The 17,539-nt window shown below is 36.4% G+C and overlaps 1 long non-coding RNA gene across 1 annotated transcript; it reads right to left on the bottom strand.

Moving 5' to 3' along the window:
• Positions 1 to 13,681: 13,681 nt before the first annotated feature.
• On the bottom strand, positions 13,682 to 14,334 carry LOC149154291 (uncharacterized). The gene is made up of 2 exons (XR_016263494.1): positions 14,269 to 14,334; positions 13,682 to 14,151 (listed from the first exon to the last, which is right to left on the bottom strand). It is a non-coding gene; the product is annotated as an uncharacterized LOC149154291 (long non-coding RNA).
• Positions 14,335 to 17,539: the final 3,205 nt, after the last annotated feature.

The raw sequence follows: 17,539 nt of genomic DNA on the forward strand, positions 1-17,539 counted from the left end.
TTCCTGGGCTATTTCGGTGAACATTATGGAGCTCATCATTTCTCTTTTGTGGGTGGCTGCTTTAATGAGACCTACGAGAGCAGACGACAGGGAGGTGTAGGGTGATTAAGGATGGTGGAAGCCTATGGGTTTCGAGTACTTCACTTCTTGCAGTTGGAGTGCGAGGATTTTTGGAATCTATGATCACATGGTGGTTCCGTAAAAGCCCACCTTATGGCCACTGCCTGGCTTCAGCAATTTAAATTTAAATTTCCGTACATTTAAATTGTTAAATTAATAATTTAAACTTTCATATATTCAAGTTTTTCAACTAAATCATATATTAATATAGTATTAATAACAATTAAATTTTATTTTATCATAAAAAGTTATAAAATTTTATTTATAATATGTAACTAATGTGGAAAATATGTAATTATATTGTTTAGTGCAGTAATCTCCTAAAAAGAATTATTTTGAATTAATCTTTGGTTGTGTCCTGCGAAAGTCCATATGGAAGAGCTTCGAGGAATTACTTGTAACATTTTTTGATTGAGAGGAGGAGTGGTAATATTTCATGTCTCACATTTGTTTTTAAAGTCCATCTCCTCTTTGCACCAACATCACCATAATTTAGCTTCCAAAGTTTTGTTTAGCGTTTTTAGGTTTTTCAATCCTAATGCCTAGTCAATTTAGGGATACAAAACTTTCCTCACGAAACTAGTGACTATTTCTTTTCTTTCTTTACCCTTTTCCAGAGAAAATATCTATAGGGATTGTTTCTAGGTCTTTCAATCCTAATCCCGTGGTAAATTTTGGGATACAAAACTTTTCTCACTAAACTAGTGACCATTTCTTTTCTTTCTTTGCCCTTCTCTAGAGAAAATATCTATAGAAAAAAATAATGAATTAGGAAATAACTTTAAGAGTAACCATGACTCATGGATAATACATAGGAAGAGCTTGGAGGATAGATTTGAGAGAAAATATCTATAAAGTGAAGTAATGAATTTGGGAATAACTTTAAGAGTAGCTATGGCCCATAGCTAATATAGAAGAAGAGCTTGGAGGACACACTTGAGTAGGCTTAGAATACTTCCCATATTGAGATATTGAAATGCCTAATTATCAATATTATTAGATATTCTTTGTAAAATTCCTTGCCAATAGGAAAATCCTAAGGATATCTCCACCTAAGGGACTCCAAGTTTTTAGCACAGAGATTAATTATCTAAAAGTCTAAGCATCAAGCCAAATGTATTGGAACTGTTCCATTGGGATCAAAGAAGCACACAATAGATTTTTCCACATTTATCAACATACTTGAGGCCTCCATAAAAACTTTGAGGATAGATTTCTCACCATGGGCATTGTACCATTGGTATTAAAGAAGCATACATTAGATTTTTCCACATTTATCAATATACTTGAGGCTTCCATAAAAAAATTGAGGATAGATTTCAGGTTGCATTCTCTCTCAAGATGGACACTAAAAATAGCAATGTCACCTAATGGGCACTAAAAAGAGCAATGCCACCTACCCTAGTGATAGGCAAATCATTACCATAAATTGAGAGACCTTTAATGATATCTTGATACCCATATTTCTTGAGATATCTTTATTTTGCTAAGATAAATAAAATGGGGGAGATATCATCCTTTGTACATAATTCATTTTATATGACATGTATACATATCACATTTTTTAAAAAAATAATTAATTTAATTAAAACCCCACAAATGCTATAACTACTATTTTTAAGAGAAATTTCAATTTTTCATATGTAAAAACTATCAAGAATATTCTAGAATATTTATAATGGATAATTAAATTAAAATTCTAGAAGCCATATTCCAAAATATGAAAATAACATTAAAAAAACTAAGGGTTACCAAAAATGGAAGCTCATCAACAACACTATGACTAAGTCAAATTTATCTTACCTATTGTAACCATCCTTATCCACAAAAATATTGAAAGACTCTATGACGAAAAGACAAAGGAGTTTCATGACCTTCGACTGGGTCAATTGTCCATGGATGAGTTCATAATAAAATTCACATCCTTACTTTAGTATGTCCCTTACATACGTGAAGAAAAGGCAAAAGTACAGTGGTTTATCAGCAGTCTTCCACTGTTCATGAAGGAACGATTTGAGTTTGATAGCCCGAAAACCATGGACGAAGTTATAACAAAAGCACGGATATGCTACCAGCAGAACAAACAAAAGGGTGATGTGGGAAAGAGATGGTCGACAAAAAGGGAGTTAAATTTGCTTCCAATAACAAGAGAAATAAGGGTTCAATCAATAAAGGACTATATAAAGGCCAAACTAGCCGGAACATGAATAGAAATCAACCCAGATTTACATTACCAAGTGAAACCAAAATGAATGAGCAATTAGGAAGAACTAAAGTAGAATTAACCAATAGACCACCTGTACAGTGTTGGGGATGCAGAGGCCCGTATTATGTCAGAAACTGCCCACACTCCAAAGGAGCTTATCAGATTTCATAGATTCAAGAAGCATCTACTATGGGATAAGTAGTAAGAAGCATTCCCAAAATTAATGTTGCCCTTGAAGACCATCAGGAAAAATATCAGCCAACCATGGTTGAATTTGAAGGTAAAGTTTTTGACCGAACCTTATCCATTTTAATTGATCCCAGAGCTACTTTAAGTTATATTAGCCTCAAGATAGTGGAACAATGTTGTTTGCAAGCTATTAAGTTTAAAAAACCTTGGTTAATACAACTACCCACGGGAGAAAAAATAAGGGTGTTGGCCAAGGTCAGCAACTGTCCCGTAATATTAACTGATCAGTTGATCTAGGTTCAGGTGTGACAAAGGACCCTTCCAAGACCTTTTATTTTCGTAATGTGTTAAATTTCATTTTTAAAAGAACATAAATGTATACATCTGCATGTTGTAAAGAAGAGGAACATGTCAATCATCACCAACATAAAAACATAAGCCGTTGATAACGGAGTTCATCCAGGAGGGACTATGTCTCTGGGCCCCGATGTCAAGATGGGGTAGGCCGCTGCATTAAGTGTTGTCAATAGTGATGATGTACATAAGAGGTGATGTCACTATCATACAAGGAAAACTCCCTTACACAGGAGTGGCTCTAAGAGATGCTCCATGACAAGAAATCTCAGTCGAAAGACTTCTATCAGTCTGACACAAAACTCATGCATGATGATCATGAGCATCTTGCCAACATGGCATAAAAGGGATCTCAATGCAAACATACATGGCGACAACATGAGTATCCTTTCAAAATACAACAAAGGGATCTCAAAACACAACATGATGAATCATGACACCAAGTACATCACACAGATGACTCCACATCACATCAAGCAGGAATCATGAAAACGAGTAAGAAACAAGATCCCACATCAACCATCAAACAGGGATCTTTGTAGCACAATACATAGCAATAGAAGTACATGAACGCACTGCATATACCTAACATCTAGGGGCCATCTGAAGAAGCGGATGTCAAACTGCTGAAGTTGTTCGGACCATCGATGTCACGACATCGAATTGCATGGAAATGACTGCTCGCACATGAAAGCTGACACCTGCACTTCACTTAGAACAGTGGCCGAAAAATAGAATGAGGAAATGGAAAATTTGAACACACCATTAGATTTTTGGCGTTGAATATTGCAATATCGACTGTCAAATTTCTGAATTCTGACAAAGTGAGAATCTGGGGCTCAAGGAATCTTTTAGATTCCCCCTAAATTCCCCAAAGATTCCCTCCTTCTGGTCCTCTGCAAATCGGCTGCTCAGATCAGGAAATTGATTGAGCCATCGGGTTTGTGTCGCCGAGAGGTGTGATATCAACATAAAGTTTGTCAAATTTGGAAACTGCGAATTTTCACCCTCTTGAAAATTTTGCTCAATCATGGTTCGATCTATATTAAAAATTAATAAAAACATATTCTGCCTCGTTTTTTGTGCCCGCTCCTGGTTCCTCCATCTGCCTGGGCGCACTAGTGAAATGAATTTTCATATAAGTTTGTTGGGCAGATAAACCAATGATTTGGTTTGACATAGTGGCAAATAAGGAAAATGGTTGAGGAGGGGTCAGGTGGTCAAACCCTGCCCCTGCATTTCTAAACATATTATAATTTAATTTTTTAACTGTAATGTATTTGGGGGATCGGGTCTGCATTGGGTGACCCGCCCCCATATCTCCCGTAACAACATTTTAATGGCATGCATTTTATTTGACATGGTTTTTGAGGGGTTCATTTAATGGTGGTTTTTTGGCGCATTACATGATGGGTTGGTTGTACTTATGGGTTGGCGTTACATCGTGGGGCCGTCACGTGGGTGGAGCTGGCCCTCCCGCCAGTTGTGGGTTCAACTCCCACTGGCCTCGTTTTATTATGGCGACATTTGATATGGTAAGGGGTTGCGTGGTTCCCGGGGTGGCGGGGTCATGGCCGCCCACCCCACGTGGTGTTTGGTTGAGAGATTCCAAGGACGTTGGGGTCATGGCCACCCGCCCCATTAATATATATATTTTGTTATATTAATACATGGGGTATGAGGGGTGGCGGGGTTGGTGGCCCGCCACCCCAAATTATATTTTTTTGTTTTATTTAAAACAAACTTAGTCATTTTCAAATATTTGAAAAATGACCAAAGGAGACAAATTAACTAGGCCACAAATTCGCCCAGAATCTAGCCTGGGTTGGCTGAAATCTGGTGGCTGGGTTCTATCCAACTTGTGGCCTCCTTAAGCCTGCCTAATGAGAAAAAAGTCAACCGAACTTTCACTACTTCTAACTTTCGCATACAGACTTGGTTTAATGAACCATTCACACCACTACGATTGGGATGACGAGATTTACAATTTGATCATAGTTCGAAATCATTATGATCACTTTGATTTTCGAGCTTTGATAAACCCTCTTTGTCCTATGTGTGTCTCTAGAGCCACCTAGATCAATCCTTCCCACTGAGGAGCTTTTTCTCCTCCAAAAGCATGAAAAATAATCAAAAACTTCTATGTACCTTGTCTGCATCACAAGCATCTAGAAAGGTCTCACTTCCATCTCCTTCACCTTTGTTCTTCGGAGCCTTAAGCGTTGAGCAGAAACATGCAACCTCTGCAACATGTAGTACATTGTTTTGCAAATTACACGCCTGTCTTAAATGGCCAACTAACGACCCAAGCATCCCACACTTGCCACGAGTTTATAACACATACTTAGTGGTCAAGTTTACATCATGATGGACGCAACACCCCAACGACGAAAACAAGGCCAAGATATCATTGTTGCCCCACCAAGTGATGGAAAACACATCATTGCAACACATGATTTACAAATATAAGGCCAAACACTATTTGCTTTGACAAGTGATGGAAACACGACATCAACATCACAGTTTATCATGCAACTCAAAATAATACCACATCATTGTTGCCTAACAAGTCATGGAAAACACGTCATCACTTTTACATTTTAAAATGCAAAAAATGATTTACAAAAGCATGACCATGAAATGCTAACATATCTAGAAACCATTTTTCACTTATCACTATGAATGGGTCACGTCCTTGTGGCAGTTTTTCTTGTTGAACAATTGCTTCACCTGGTTCCTGCACCGACACTTTGTCTTTAAAGGGCTACTTTGGATGGAGCCTCCAACAAGTGGCTCTTTGATGGCCACTTCTATCGCAATGACTGCAATAGGTTTTCTTGCTCTAGATCTGCTTAATATGTTTCTTTACCTGCTGTTGAGAGGGTCTCTCACGCCGCATCCTTTTGTGTGCTGCCATTCTTTTCCAACACTTAGAAAATGTATGGTTATGTAATCCACAAAAGGTACATGTTTTTTGAGTCCATGTTTTATGTCCATCATTAACAACATGATTATAATCAAAATGAAAATTCGAATGTCGAGAGTGGTTATACCTTTCCTTGCCATCTCTGTTGTATGTATGGCGATAAGAGGTTTCCTCGGCTCTTTCCCTACCATGGGAACTGCCATGGGATGATGGGGATGTTTTCCCATCATTCTCTTTCCTCGACGATTTCGATGATGTCTTGGAAGAATCTGACACCTTCAAGCATTCTCCTTTGGTATATCTCAAGCCTGCAAATTGAAGTCTCTGCACAACCTCCAATGGTTGAGTTATGCCTTGGTTATTAACACCAAGTTTTTCTTCCTCCTCGTGCCTTGTCCTGGTAAGGAGCATCATGTTTGTCCCTGTAATTGGGATCTCCACATCTCCAACAAAAATCATACTATGTGACGACTTAACAAAAAGGAAATCAACATCTTCTACCTCCTCTGTCGATTTGGAAAGAACCGATGACGGCTTCTCATCATCTGTTGTTGGTGGTTCACTAGTTGTCTTAGTGTATTCCCCAACTTCTTTCTTGACATACCCAAGTCCTATATGATGGGGTAATTCTTTTACTTTGATTGGGTTGACAATGCCTTGGCCATTAACGCCGAAGCCTTTCCTTCATACCCCATTCTCTTCAACAGTTTGGAGCCAATTCCTGTGGTATGATTTTCAAAAACAACGAAATCATCACCAGGAAATATACATGAATTTAGAGAATTATTTTTTACCTCACATGGGTCACGCTGCAGCTTTTCCAAGGCCTTGTCCTTTGCTTACAGTTGTCGTAGCAAACTTTGTTTTTCCTCTTTCTATACATGTAGATGCAACTTCAATTCAGCATTCTCTGTTTGAAGATTATGTTTGTTTTTCTTCAGTTCTTCCATGGACTCTTCTGTGGCTTGCAACTGAAGCTGCAATCGCTCCTTTTCCTCTATCTCTTTCTGTAGAGTTTCATACATTATTTCCACCCTTTTGGAAATTTTGAGCATGGTCTCGTCCATCGATTTTTCATCCTCTCTCGTTTCACATTCCATTGTTCACGCTGCAATTCACATCCACAAAAGGACCACTGTGATACCACTTGATGCAGGTCTGAGTGTGACAAAGGACCCTTCCAAGACCTTTTACTTTTGTGATGCGTTAAATTTCATTTTTAAAAGAACATAAATGAATACATCTGCATGTTGTAAAGAAGAGGAACATGTCAATCATCAGCAACAAAAAGACATAAGCCATTGATAACGGAGTTCGTCTAGGAGGGACTACATCTCTGGGCCCCAATGTCAAGATGGTGTAGGTCGCTGCATTAAGTGTTATCAATAGTGATGATGTACATAAGAGGTGATGTCGCTATCATACAAGGAAAATGCCCTCACGAAGGAGTGGCTCCAAGAGATGTTCCACTACAAGAATTCTCAGTCAAAAGACTCCTATTAGTATGACACAAAACTCATGCATGATGATCATGAGCATCCCGTTAACATGGCATAAAAGGGATCTCAATGCAAACATACATGGGGACAACATGAGCATCCCTTCAACATACAACAAAGGGATCTCAAAACAAAACATGACGAATCATGACAACAAGTACATCACATAGATGATTCCGCATCACATCAAGCAGGAATCATGCAAATGAGTAAGAAACAAGATCCCACATCAAGCATCAAACAGGGATCTTTGCAGCACAATGCATAGCAAAAGAAGTACATGAACACACTGCATATACCTCACATCCAGGGGCCACCTGAAGAGGTGGATGTCAAACTGTTGAAGTTGTTCAGACCATCGATCTCACGGCATCGAATTGCATGGAAATGACTGCTCACACCTGAATGTTGACACCTGTAGTTCACTTAGAAAAGTGGCTGAAAAATAGAATGAGAAAATGGAAAATCTGAACACGCCATTAGATTTGTGGTTCCAAATAGTGCAAAATCGACTGTCAAATTTCTAAATTCTGACAAAGTGAGAATCTAGGGCTCAAGGAATCTTTTAGATTCCCCAAATATTCCCTCCTCCAGGTCCTATGCAAACCGGCTGCTCAGATCAAGAAATTGACTACACCATCGGGTTCATGTCGCTGAGAGGTGTAAGATCGATATAAAGTTTGTCCAATTTGGACACTGCGAAAATTTCACCCTCCTCGAAATTTTGCTCAGTCATGGTTCTGCCTGCATTAAAAATTAATAAAAAAATATTATGCCTCATTTTCCGTGCCCGCTCGTTGTTCCTCCATCTACCTGGGCACTGGTGAAATGAATGTTTATATAATTTTGCTAGGCAGATAAACCAATGAATTGGTTTCGCATAGTCGCAAATGAGGAAAATGGTTGAGGAGGGGTCGGGTGGTCAAACCCCACCCCTCCCTTTTTAAACACATTATAGTTTAATTTTTTAACTGTAATACAGTTGGGGGGTAACGTCCGCATTGGGCAGCCTACCCCCATAACTCCTGTAACAATATTTGAATGGCGCGCATTTTATTTGCATCGTAAGTCGGTATCATTTGAGGGGTTCATTTAATGGTGCTTTGTTCACGCATTACATGATGGGTTGGTTGTACTTATGGGTTGGCATTACATCGTGGGGCCGCCACATGGGCGGGGCTGGCCCTCATGCCAGTCGTGGATTCAACTCCCACTGGCCCCATTTTATTATGGCGGCATTTGATATGGTAAGGGGTTGCATGGTTCCCAGAGTGGCAGGGCCATGGTCGTCCACCCCACGTGGTGTTTGGTTGAGCGATTCTAGGGGTAGCGGGGTCATGTCCACCCGCACCATTAATATATATATATATATATATATATCTATATATATATATATATATATATATATATATATATATATATATATATATATATATATATATATATATATATATATATTTATTTATTTATTTATTTATATTAATACATGGGGTATGAGAGGTGGTGGGGTTGGTGGCCTGCCACCCCAAATTATATATTTTTTTTGTTTTATTTAAAACAAACTTTGTCATTTTTGAAAATTCAAAAAACACTGAAGGAGACAAATTAACTAGGCCACAAATTTGCCTGGAATCTGGCCTAGGTTGGCCGAAATCCGCTGGTCGGGTTCTGTCCAAACTGTGGCCTCCTTAAGCTTGCCGAGTTAGGAAAAAGTCTACCGAACTTTGACTGCTTCTAACTTTCGCATACAGACTCAGTTTGACGAACTGTTCACAGCACCGCGATCAGGATGATGAGATTTGAGATTTAATACTAGTTCGGAATCATTCTGATCACTTTGATTTTCGAGTTTCCATAAACCCTCTTTGTCCTGTGTGTGTCTATGGAGCCACCTAGATCATCAGTCTATCATGGTAGATCTAAATGTGTTACCCCTGGGATCATACGATATCCTTATAGGTATGGATTGGTTGGAAAAAAATTGGTCCCTCATTAACTGTAAAACAAAATCCATTAATTACTTGGATGAGGAAGGAGAAAGACAAGAAATTAAAGGTATTCAAAAACCTATTAAATTAAGGCAAGTCATAACCTCCCAATTAGTGAAATGCATCAGATAAGGCTGCCAGGATTATGAAATACAAGTAGGGTGTGCTGATTCTAAGGATAAAATTGTTTCATTAGAGAATATACTAGTGGTGACTAAGAAAATCTTGGGACTACCCCCAAAAGGAGACATAGATTTTACCATTGAGTTGATTCTGGGAGCTGCCCTAGTCTCCCAAGCCCCTTACCATATGACTATACTAGAGTTAACAGAATTGAAAATGTAGCTACAAGAGCTGGTTGATAAAAGGTATATCCATCCCAGTGTGTCACCTTGGGGATCTCCAGTGCTCTTTGTGAAGAAGAAGGACGAAACCTTGCAAATGTGCATGGATTATCGTCATTTGTATAAGCTGACTATTAAGAATAAATACCCCCTCCCCCGTATAGATGAGTTATTTTATCAAGTGAAGGGTGGAATCATGTTTTCAAAGATTGACCTCCACTCGGGTTACCATTAGATTAGGATAAAGGAAGAGGACATAGGAAAAAATGCTTTTAGGACTAGTTATGGACATTATGAGTCTGTGGTGTTGACTTTTGGACTGACTAATGCCCCAGAAGCTTTCATGTGCCTCATGAATAGTATATTTCATCAGTATTTGGATAAGTTTGTATTAATCTTTATCGATGATATACTGATCTACTCTTGGAACATAGAAGAACATAAGGAGCATCTCCATATTGTTCTGCAAGTTCTAAGAGAACACCAGTTGTACGCTAAGTACAGTAAATGTGATTTATTTAAAGAACAAATTCAGTACTTGGGACATGTCATCACTAAGAATGGAATCGCAGTGGACCCAGAGAAAATAAGGACTATCATGGAGTGGTCAGTACCAAAGGATGTAGCTGACATAAGATCATTCATGGGTCTAGCTGGATATTATAGACGATTTGTGGAAGGTTTTTCTAGGGTGGCATACCCCATTACCTCTCTGCAAAAGAAAGGAAAAACCTTTAGGTGGACCTCTAATTGTCAAAGGAGTTTTGATCAGCTCAAACATCTACTTACCACTACACCCATTTTGAGCATTGTTGATCCCAATAAAGAGTATGTGGTTTGTACAGATGCTAGCAAAGAAGGTGTAGGTGGCATATTAATGCAAGAAGGAAAAGTTGTTGCCTATGAATCAAGGAAGCTTAAAGAATATGAGAAAAAGTATTCGGCTTATGACTTAGAGCTGACAACAGTCATCCATGCCTTAAAGATGTGGCGACATTACTTAATGGGTAAGAAATTTCTGTTAATGACTGATCATCATAGTCTAACAAACTATTTCAAACAACCCACTTTAAATTCTAGGCAGGCTCATTGGGCTGACTTCCTAAGCGAATTCGATTTTGAAATCAAACACTTAAAGGGAAAAGAGAACCGAGTTGTGGATGCCTTAAGTCGAAAGGTAAATTGTTTGTATGAGATTTCTTTGAGTGAATCATGAACTAATTTTTATGAGCAGATTCGAGAAACAACCATACAAGATTTAGAATATAAACATTTATGGCAGCAAGCTAAAATTCTGAACAGCCATGAACAACAACTAGGATATGAGGTAAATCCAAAAGAATTGTTGATTTATAGGAAAAGATATATGTGCCTAATCAGAAAAATCCTAAATTTAATTTTAGACCAATATCACAAGAGCCCTTATGCAAGCCAACCCGGTACCAAAAACGGAATACTGCCCTTAGAAAGGAATTTTTCTGATCTGGCATGAAGAAGGAGGTAGAAGAATACTTAGCCCACTGTCTAGAATGCCAACAAGTGAAGGCAAAACACCATCATCCAGCAGGATTACTCCACCCATTGCCTATTTCTGAATGGAAATGGGAGACCATATCCATCGATTTCATTACAGGACTGCCCAAGTCTAAAAGGCAAAATGACTCAATAATGGTGCTAATGGAAAAATTTAGCAAATCTGCTTGTTTCATATCAGTACAGTCAACTTATAGAGAGGTACAAATTGCTAACATTTTTATGCAAAACATTTTCAAATTGTGTGGAGTACCCAAGATGATCATTTCCCACTGGGATGTGAAATTTACATCAGCATTCTTGAAAGCTCTATTTGAAGTATTGGGCACACAACTACACTTCAGAACTGCTTATCACCCGCAAAAAGATGGGTAGACGGAGCGAGTAAATCAAGTAGTAGAAGACATGTTACGCACTTATGTAATGCAACACCTATCTAAATGGGAGGACTATCTGCACTTGGTAGAGTTTTCTTATAACAATGGATACCATACATCCTTACAGATGAGTCCCTTTGAAGTGTTATTCAGGTGTAAGTGTAGGACACCCTTGAATTGTAGTGGTCCAGAGGAAAAATTGATGCTAGGACTAGATATGTTAGAAGAAATCGAGGAGATGGTTAAGAAGGTACGAGCCAATTTGAAGGTCGTTCAAGACCGAAAAAATAACTTTATTGATCGAAAGAGAAGTTTATGGGAATTCCAAGTGGCGGATCATGTTTACGTTCGAGTACAAGCCAAGAAAAGCACATTGCAATGGATCAGATGTGCTAAACTAGCACCCCATTTCTGCGGTCCTTTCTAAATTTTGGCTCGAATTGGACTAGTGGCTTACCAAATTTCCTTACCCAACCATATTCATGTGCACAACGTCTTCCACATTTCTATACTTAAGAAATAAATATATGATGCTAACCATATAATCCATTGGCAAGGCATTCAAGTAAAATATATAATAAGTTTTTTTTTTTTTTTTTTAAAGGACTTATTAAACAAGTTGGTTGATGAGTTAATTGTTTTGTTGCTCTGTATAGCTCGAACCAAAAGGTGAGTTCTTGGTCAAACCCTTGGTTATACTCGATCAGAGAGAAGTAACGCTACAGAAACGAGTTATCACCCAGGTTAAAGTGCAATGGCAGCACTATGGGCCAGAGGAGGCCACTTGGGAAGATGAGCAGGTTATGAAGGAGACCTTTCTGGACTTATTTTCAGAAGGAAAACATCGAGACGATGTTACATCTTGGGGGGGAAGATGTGATATCCCTAGACAATGTAAATATTTAATTTACTACAAACTAAACAAACTGTTTATTATTTATGTTATAAAAACTATTCTTGAATTTAATTATGCAGAAGTGAAATAGCAGTTACTTGTAAATATTGTTTTTACTTGTTAAAAGTAGTTAGGGTTGAAAGTTACCTCTCCTTAACTAATTTCTTGAGGATTTATTCAAGAAAGATCAAGAGGATAGGGGTATCTGATATCAGGAGTGAATAGCGAGCAAGAAAGGGAAAAGAAAGAAAAGAAATTTGTTCTGAGATGTCAGGCAGTTTTCGGTAGGCTATGTCTGCTTTGGACCAGACAACTATGAGACACTGGGTTAAAATTAGAAGGTTCCTGTATCCACGAATTGGTCGGGGGGAGACTAACTAATATAGTAGTCTCAAGGTTGGGAGGCAAAGTAGCAAGAAACAAGGCCTGGTTGCATAACACATCTGGAAGACAACAAGATCAAAATAAGTGAAATTCTCATAATCAATAGGTAGATATATGAAATGTATATTTAGACAAATCTATGCCTGATATCTGTTAATAAATAGTAGAGATAATATATGTCCGATATTGTTAATAAATGGTAGAGATAGAATGGTTATCTCTGGCACCTTGTAAAGAAGAGCTCATAGCAACCTCTAAGTATCTGGAAGAGAAGTAGATTTACTTTTCTAATACCTAGAGAAATGTTCAGTCAAATGGCGGAAATGACAAAAGGAGCAGACAGAGTTTATGTTTGTAAAAATTATAGCAATAGAACATGAAAAATAAGAAGACGAGAAATCCAAGACCTCTATGCAGATTAATTATATATATACATACAAAGATCTAGCAAGAGTTTAGGTATGTAAACTTTATAGAAAAAGAACAAGAAAAAATAGGAAGACGAGAAAAGCAAGAGATCTATACATATTTTTAATATTTATAAATACAAGGACCTAGCATGCACAGGATCTTTTATTTGGATAACAAAAACCCTGATCACCAGGGACAAAAGAAAGAAATCTAAACACATGAGCAAATAATAAACATTCATACTGTGCAAAAGGGAAACATTTAGTAGTGCGAAATCTTGATACTAATAGAGAATTTCAGAAAGACAAAATGTATCTGAATTTATAAGACTGTGACAATTATACACCATTTTATACCATACATAACCCAAAATTTCCTCTCTCACAGCAAGGTTAGGTTTTGGTAACCTCGACCTGATAAACCACCATCACTCCATAATCTTTTACAGTCTTAACTCAAAAACGGTCGAGAGTTTCGACCTCTGCTCAGATAGAAATTATGAGGTGATTACCCAAAAAACAATACATTACCCGAAGGGGTTCATAGATAATTACAAAACTGATAAAACCGTGAGTTGTATGTTGGAGATGAAAATATTCTTAACAGTAAAACGAGTCTATTACCATAAACAAAATAGAGTTGGGTTGGGGTTCTGGTCTGCCGAAACCCTTTAGTCATTATACAATTCATTTCGCCCTTAAAATCTGGCAATAACAGTAAGATATTACAGACATACAACTGATAAATTAACCGTTCATGCAGTGAGGTGAGCCTTCTGGAGCCAAAACCCTCTAGCTAAGAAAAACCCTTAATAGAACATAATTGGCAAGGCACAAATACCCGGTGAATGAACGAGAACATCTATCATCGTGTTCAGAGAGCTGAGAAAACACTTTCCCTAGCTTTTCGCCCAACCCTCTGTCACCTGTGAAATCCTCCATTTCGCTTAGGAGTAGCAAAGCTAAACTTTGTGCTTAAAAAAACAAATATTAAGAACAAGCTGTTGAGCCGAACTTGAAAGTCAAACCTTTTTAAACATTACCTAGAACTGTACTGCATGAAGAAACCCTCCTCGCATCAGAATGCAGAACCAGGGACTGGATTGCGCTTACCAAAGGAAGCCAAAATTAGATAGAAAGCATTGTTATGATTAGGGTAAGCCCAAATGGAAAAAAACAACCTCCTATAGCAAAAGAATGGACTTGTAGTTTACCAATAACAGAGAAAACCCCTTTGCAGAGCGTGGCATGCCTATCTTCTGAGAGGAAGGAATGAGGAGGTGATGACACAACTCTAGAAGCATATAACCCGAGGTTCTTCTCCACCGTTCGATTTGCCTCGATAGTTGGGCACCATAGATGAAGAGCCCTTCCCAAGGCCAACAACGAAGCAGTACCACAGACGAAGACTCTAGAGGGGCAATCACTCCACACCTAGGCCAATACCACAATCTCTGAGTTAATTCAATGTATGTACAGTACGGGTGGTGAATTAAAAGCACAACTCAATGACACGATAGAATATTGAATGTCTCGATTTATTCACAGTTGACTATACGAAGTGATCAAATCATGGTTCAACGGTAAGCAGACTGGTCAATTTAAATTCCAACTAATAATCATTTACAATAAACCCTTAGTCATGACCAGTTTACATTCGATGAGTTTGTAAAGGGAAAGTAACCAGACTTTGATATTTCGATGAAATGTAAAAAAAAAGAAACATACAGTGCCAATATAATTATGTATATTAACATTAAATGAACTCTGCTTAATATCATGAAACTGTTGGTAAAAATACTTTTTTTTATTTGTATATAGATGTGTGACATGTAGTGGGTATAAATGACTCTAAATATCTCCCCATATTTGGTTGTAGTAAGCCTTAATAAAAGTAAGAATATTTGTATTTAAAGATATTAATTTTGTGTAAGCATAATTAGTATTGTTAAGAAAATTCATCTTAACGCCAAATCTATTATGTGCTAAAAGAAATGAAATCTCTAAATGTCCAAACATCTCCTCAAATTTTACACTCAAAAAAAGATTTGCATCTTAAGAAACTTGATACCACTAATACTTCATAATTATAAAATTATAATAAATATATATGTGTTATATTTTTTTATTAAATAATATTTCATCTCATTATTATTATTTATTAGGAGATGGTTTTATATATATTATTTTTTTAATAAAAATATTTAACATGCGCATAAAATTATTATTTTATTATTTTATCATTAATATTTTATTTTTCTCATTATCATTTTTTAAATAATCATATATACGTTTATGTTTACAATATGTTAAGGTTTCATCTATACTTGATGTAATGGTTGCCATTAAAAAAAATTATTCACAATGAACTCTCTTCTCAATGAGATGTGGATTTTGATAATAGAGTAAATTTTAAAATAGAGAAAGATTAATATCTTTCAAAATTTTGACATAATCAATCTAATTTCTTTTTCAAATATATAAATTAGGTTTATGTTTATTATATTAAAAATAATATATATATATCTATATATATATATAACTTTTTTTCATATTTTTTTAGTTATATATTTTATATTAATAAATTGATCATTTTCAAAATAAGAAAGTATTATAAAATACCAGTTCACAAAATATTAAAATTTAATATATATATATTTCTATATATATAATTAATTATTAATATACATATTTCATTAAATCTGGAATTATTTATCGGATTTACAATTTAGAAGGTGAATTAGGTTAACTTTTAAAATCAGTTAGTTCATTACTTTGAATGTCTCCATTCACCATTTTTTACAATAAAATGATCATGATAAACTATATAAAGAAAATTTATAGAAAATCACAGAAGCAAATCGTTTGTGTCCTAATTTTCAACTCTTTACATTGTTTCTTCTAATATTATTTATGTAATGCCCCTTTGTTTCTTACATTAATGTTTTGATATTTTTAGACCAGGACTATTTTTTTATAGATTTGATGGCTGGAAAGCCATGTTGGATTTGAGATGAATGTGAACCACAAAGTCACTGTGATGTAATAAATAGTTTTTTATTAATAAATAAAAACATTGGAAATTGCTTGGGAAAAACACTAGAGTTAAGAGATTCTTGCGACAATCTGGTAACCATTATTGGTGGATGGAAAAAAAATCTTCCCTCAAATGAAATCCCTTAGTTGGAGAGAGAGACACTAAGTAAGGGTGGGATGAAGTGCGCGGGAGAGAAAGGCGAGCTTTAAATAAAAATGAAACACATTATTTTCAAAAAAGAAAATAAATGAAAGAAAAGCCTAGGCAAGTGGATTGGTAGACCTAAATAAAAAGCGAGACACCACTAAAAATATCCTAGGGAAGAAGACTTATAAAAACATATTATGAGTAGTCAATGAGGTTGTTGATTCAGGGGCAAGCATATCTCAACTCAAGTGGAACTAGTGGATCGATTCATGGTTTGGAGGATAGTGGTTTTCCCAAGCATAGTTCCAACAGTGGAAACGGTTAGAACATCTATGTACATTTAAGAAAATTTGCTTGATTATTGGTGTATATAAAGAATTTTAATTACATGCATGTCGATGGCTATATTAAATTAGAGTAAAGGCATGCATGAGCTATATGAATATATAGAAATTATGAAGAAATTGAAAATATATAGAGTTTAAAAAAGGATATCTTTGTCAGTCCAACCTTTCCATGGGGTCCCTAAAAGGCCATAAAGAGTACTCAAAGTTGTTTCCCTCATGTTTTTCCAACACCTGCGACATGTGTTTTTCCAAATTTATACCTACTTTTGATAGGTAGATGGCAGCCTAGTTGCATTCACTATATGTCTGAGACAAAGACATGTAAGTGAAGTGATATTTAGCCCTTATACTGTCAGGAAGAATAAGAGGCTTTCTTCACACTTTAGTTTTTGTTAGGCTAGTTAACTATCAACATAGAATCCCCATGCACTTGTAATTGCGTACATGTTTTATCCATAGCATGTAGTAATAACCAATTGCAAGCAATAAGTTCCTCTTGATTTTTTTTCCTAGTCCAAACAATAGTTTGACATTAAAGAAATCAAATTCTAATAGGAAGAGGATGAATTCACCTCTAATCCTTTCTCCCAATTCTAAATAAGCTCCATTGAAGTAGACCGAAAATCATTATTTTTAGTCAACATAACATGATGAGTAACTGTAGAATTTTCGTGATATGCCCTTAGGCATGTAGATAACTTTCAATTACTTTACTATGCAAACTGAGTAATTTTGAATTTAGTTAAGGGACAAAAGCCTTTTATTTTGTTCTGTTTTCTTAAA

The sequence above is a fragment of the Pinus tabuliformis genome, chromosome 9, assembly GCF_031772625.1.
Source record: "Pinus tabuliformis cultivar Carrire ecotype Pingquan chromosome 9, CPIR1, whole genome shotgun sequence".
Lineage (NCBI taxonomy): Eukaryota > Viridiplantae > Streptophyta > Pinopsida > Pinales > Pinaceae > Pinus > Pinus tabuliformis.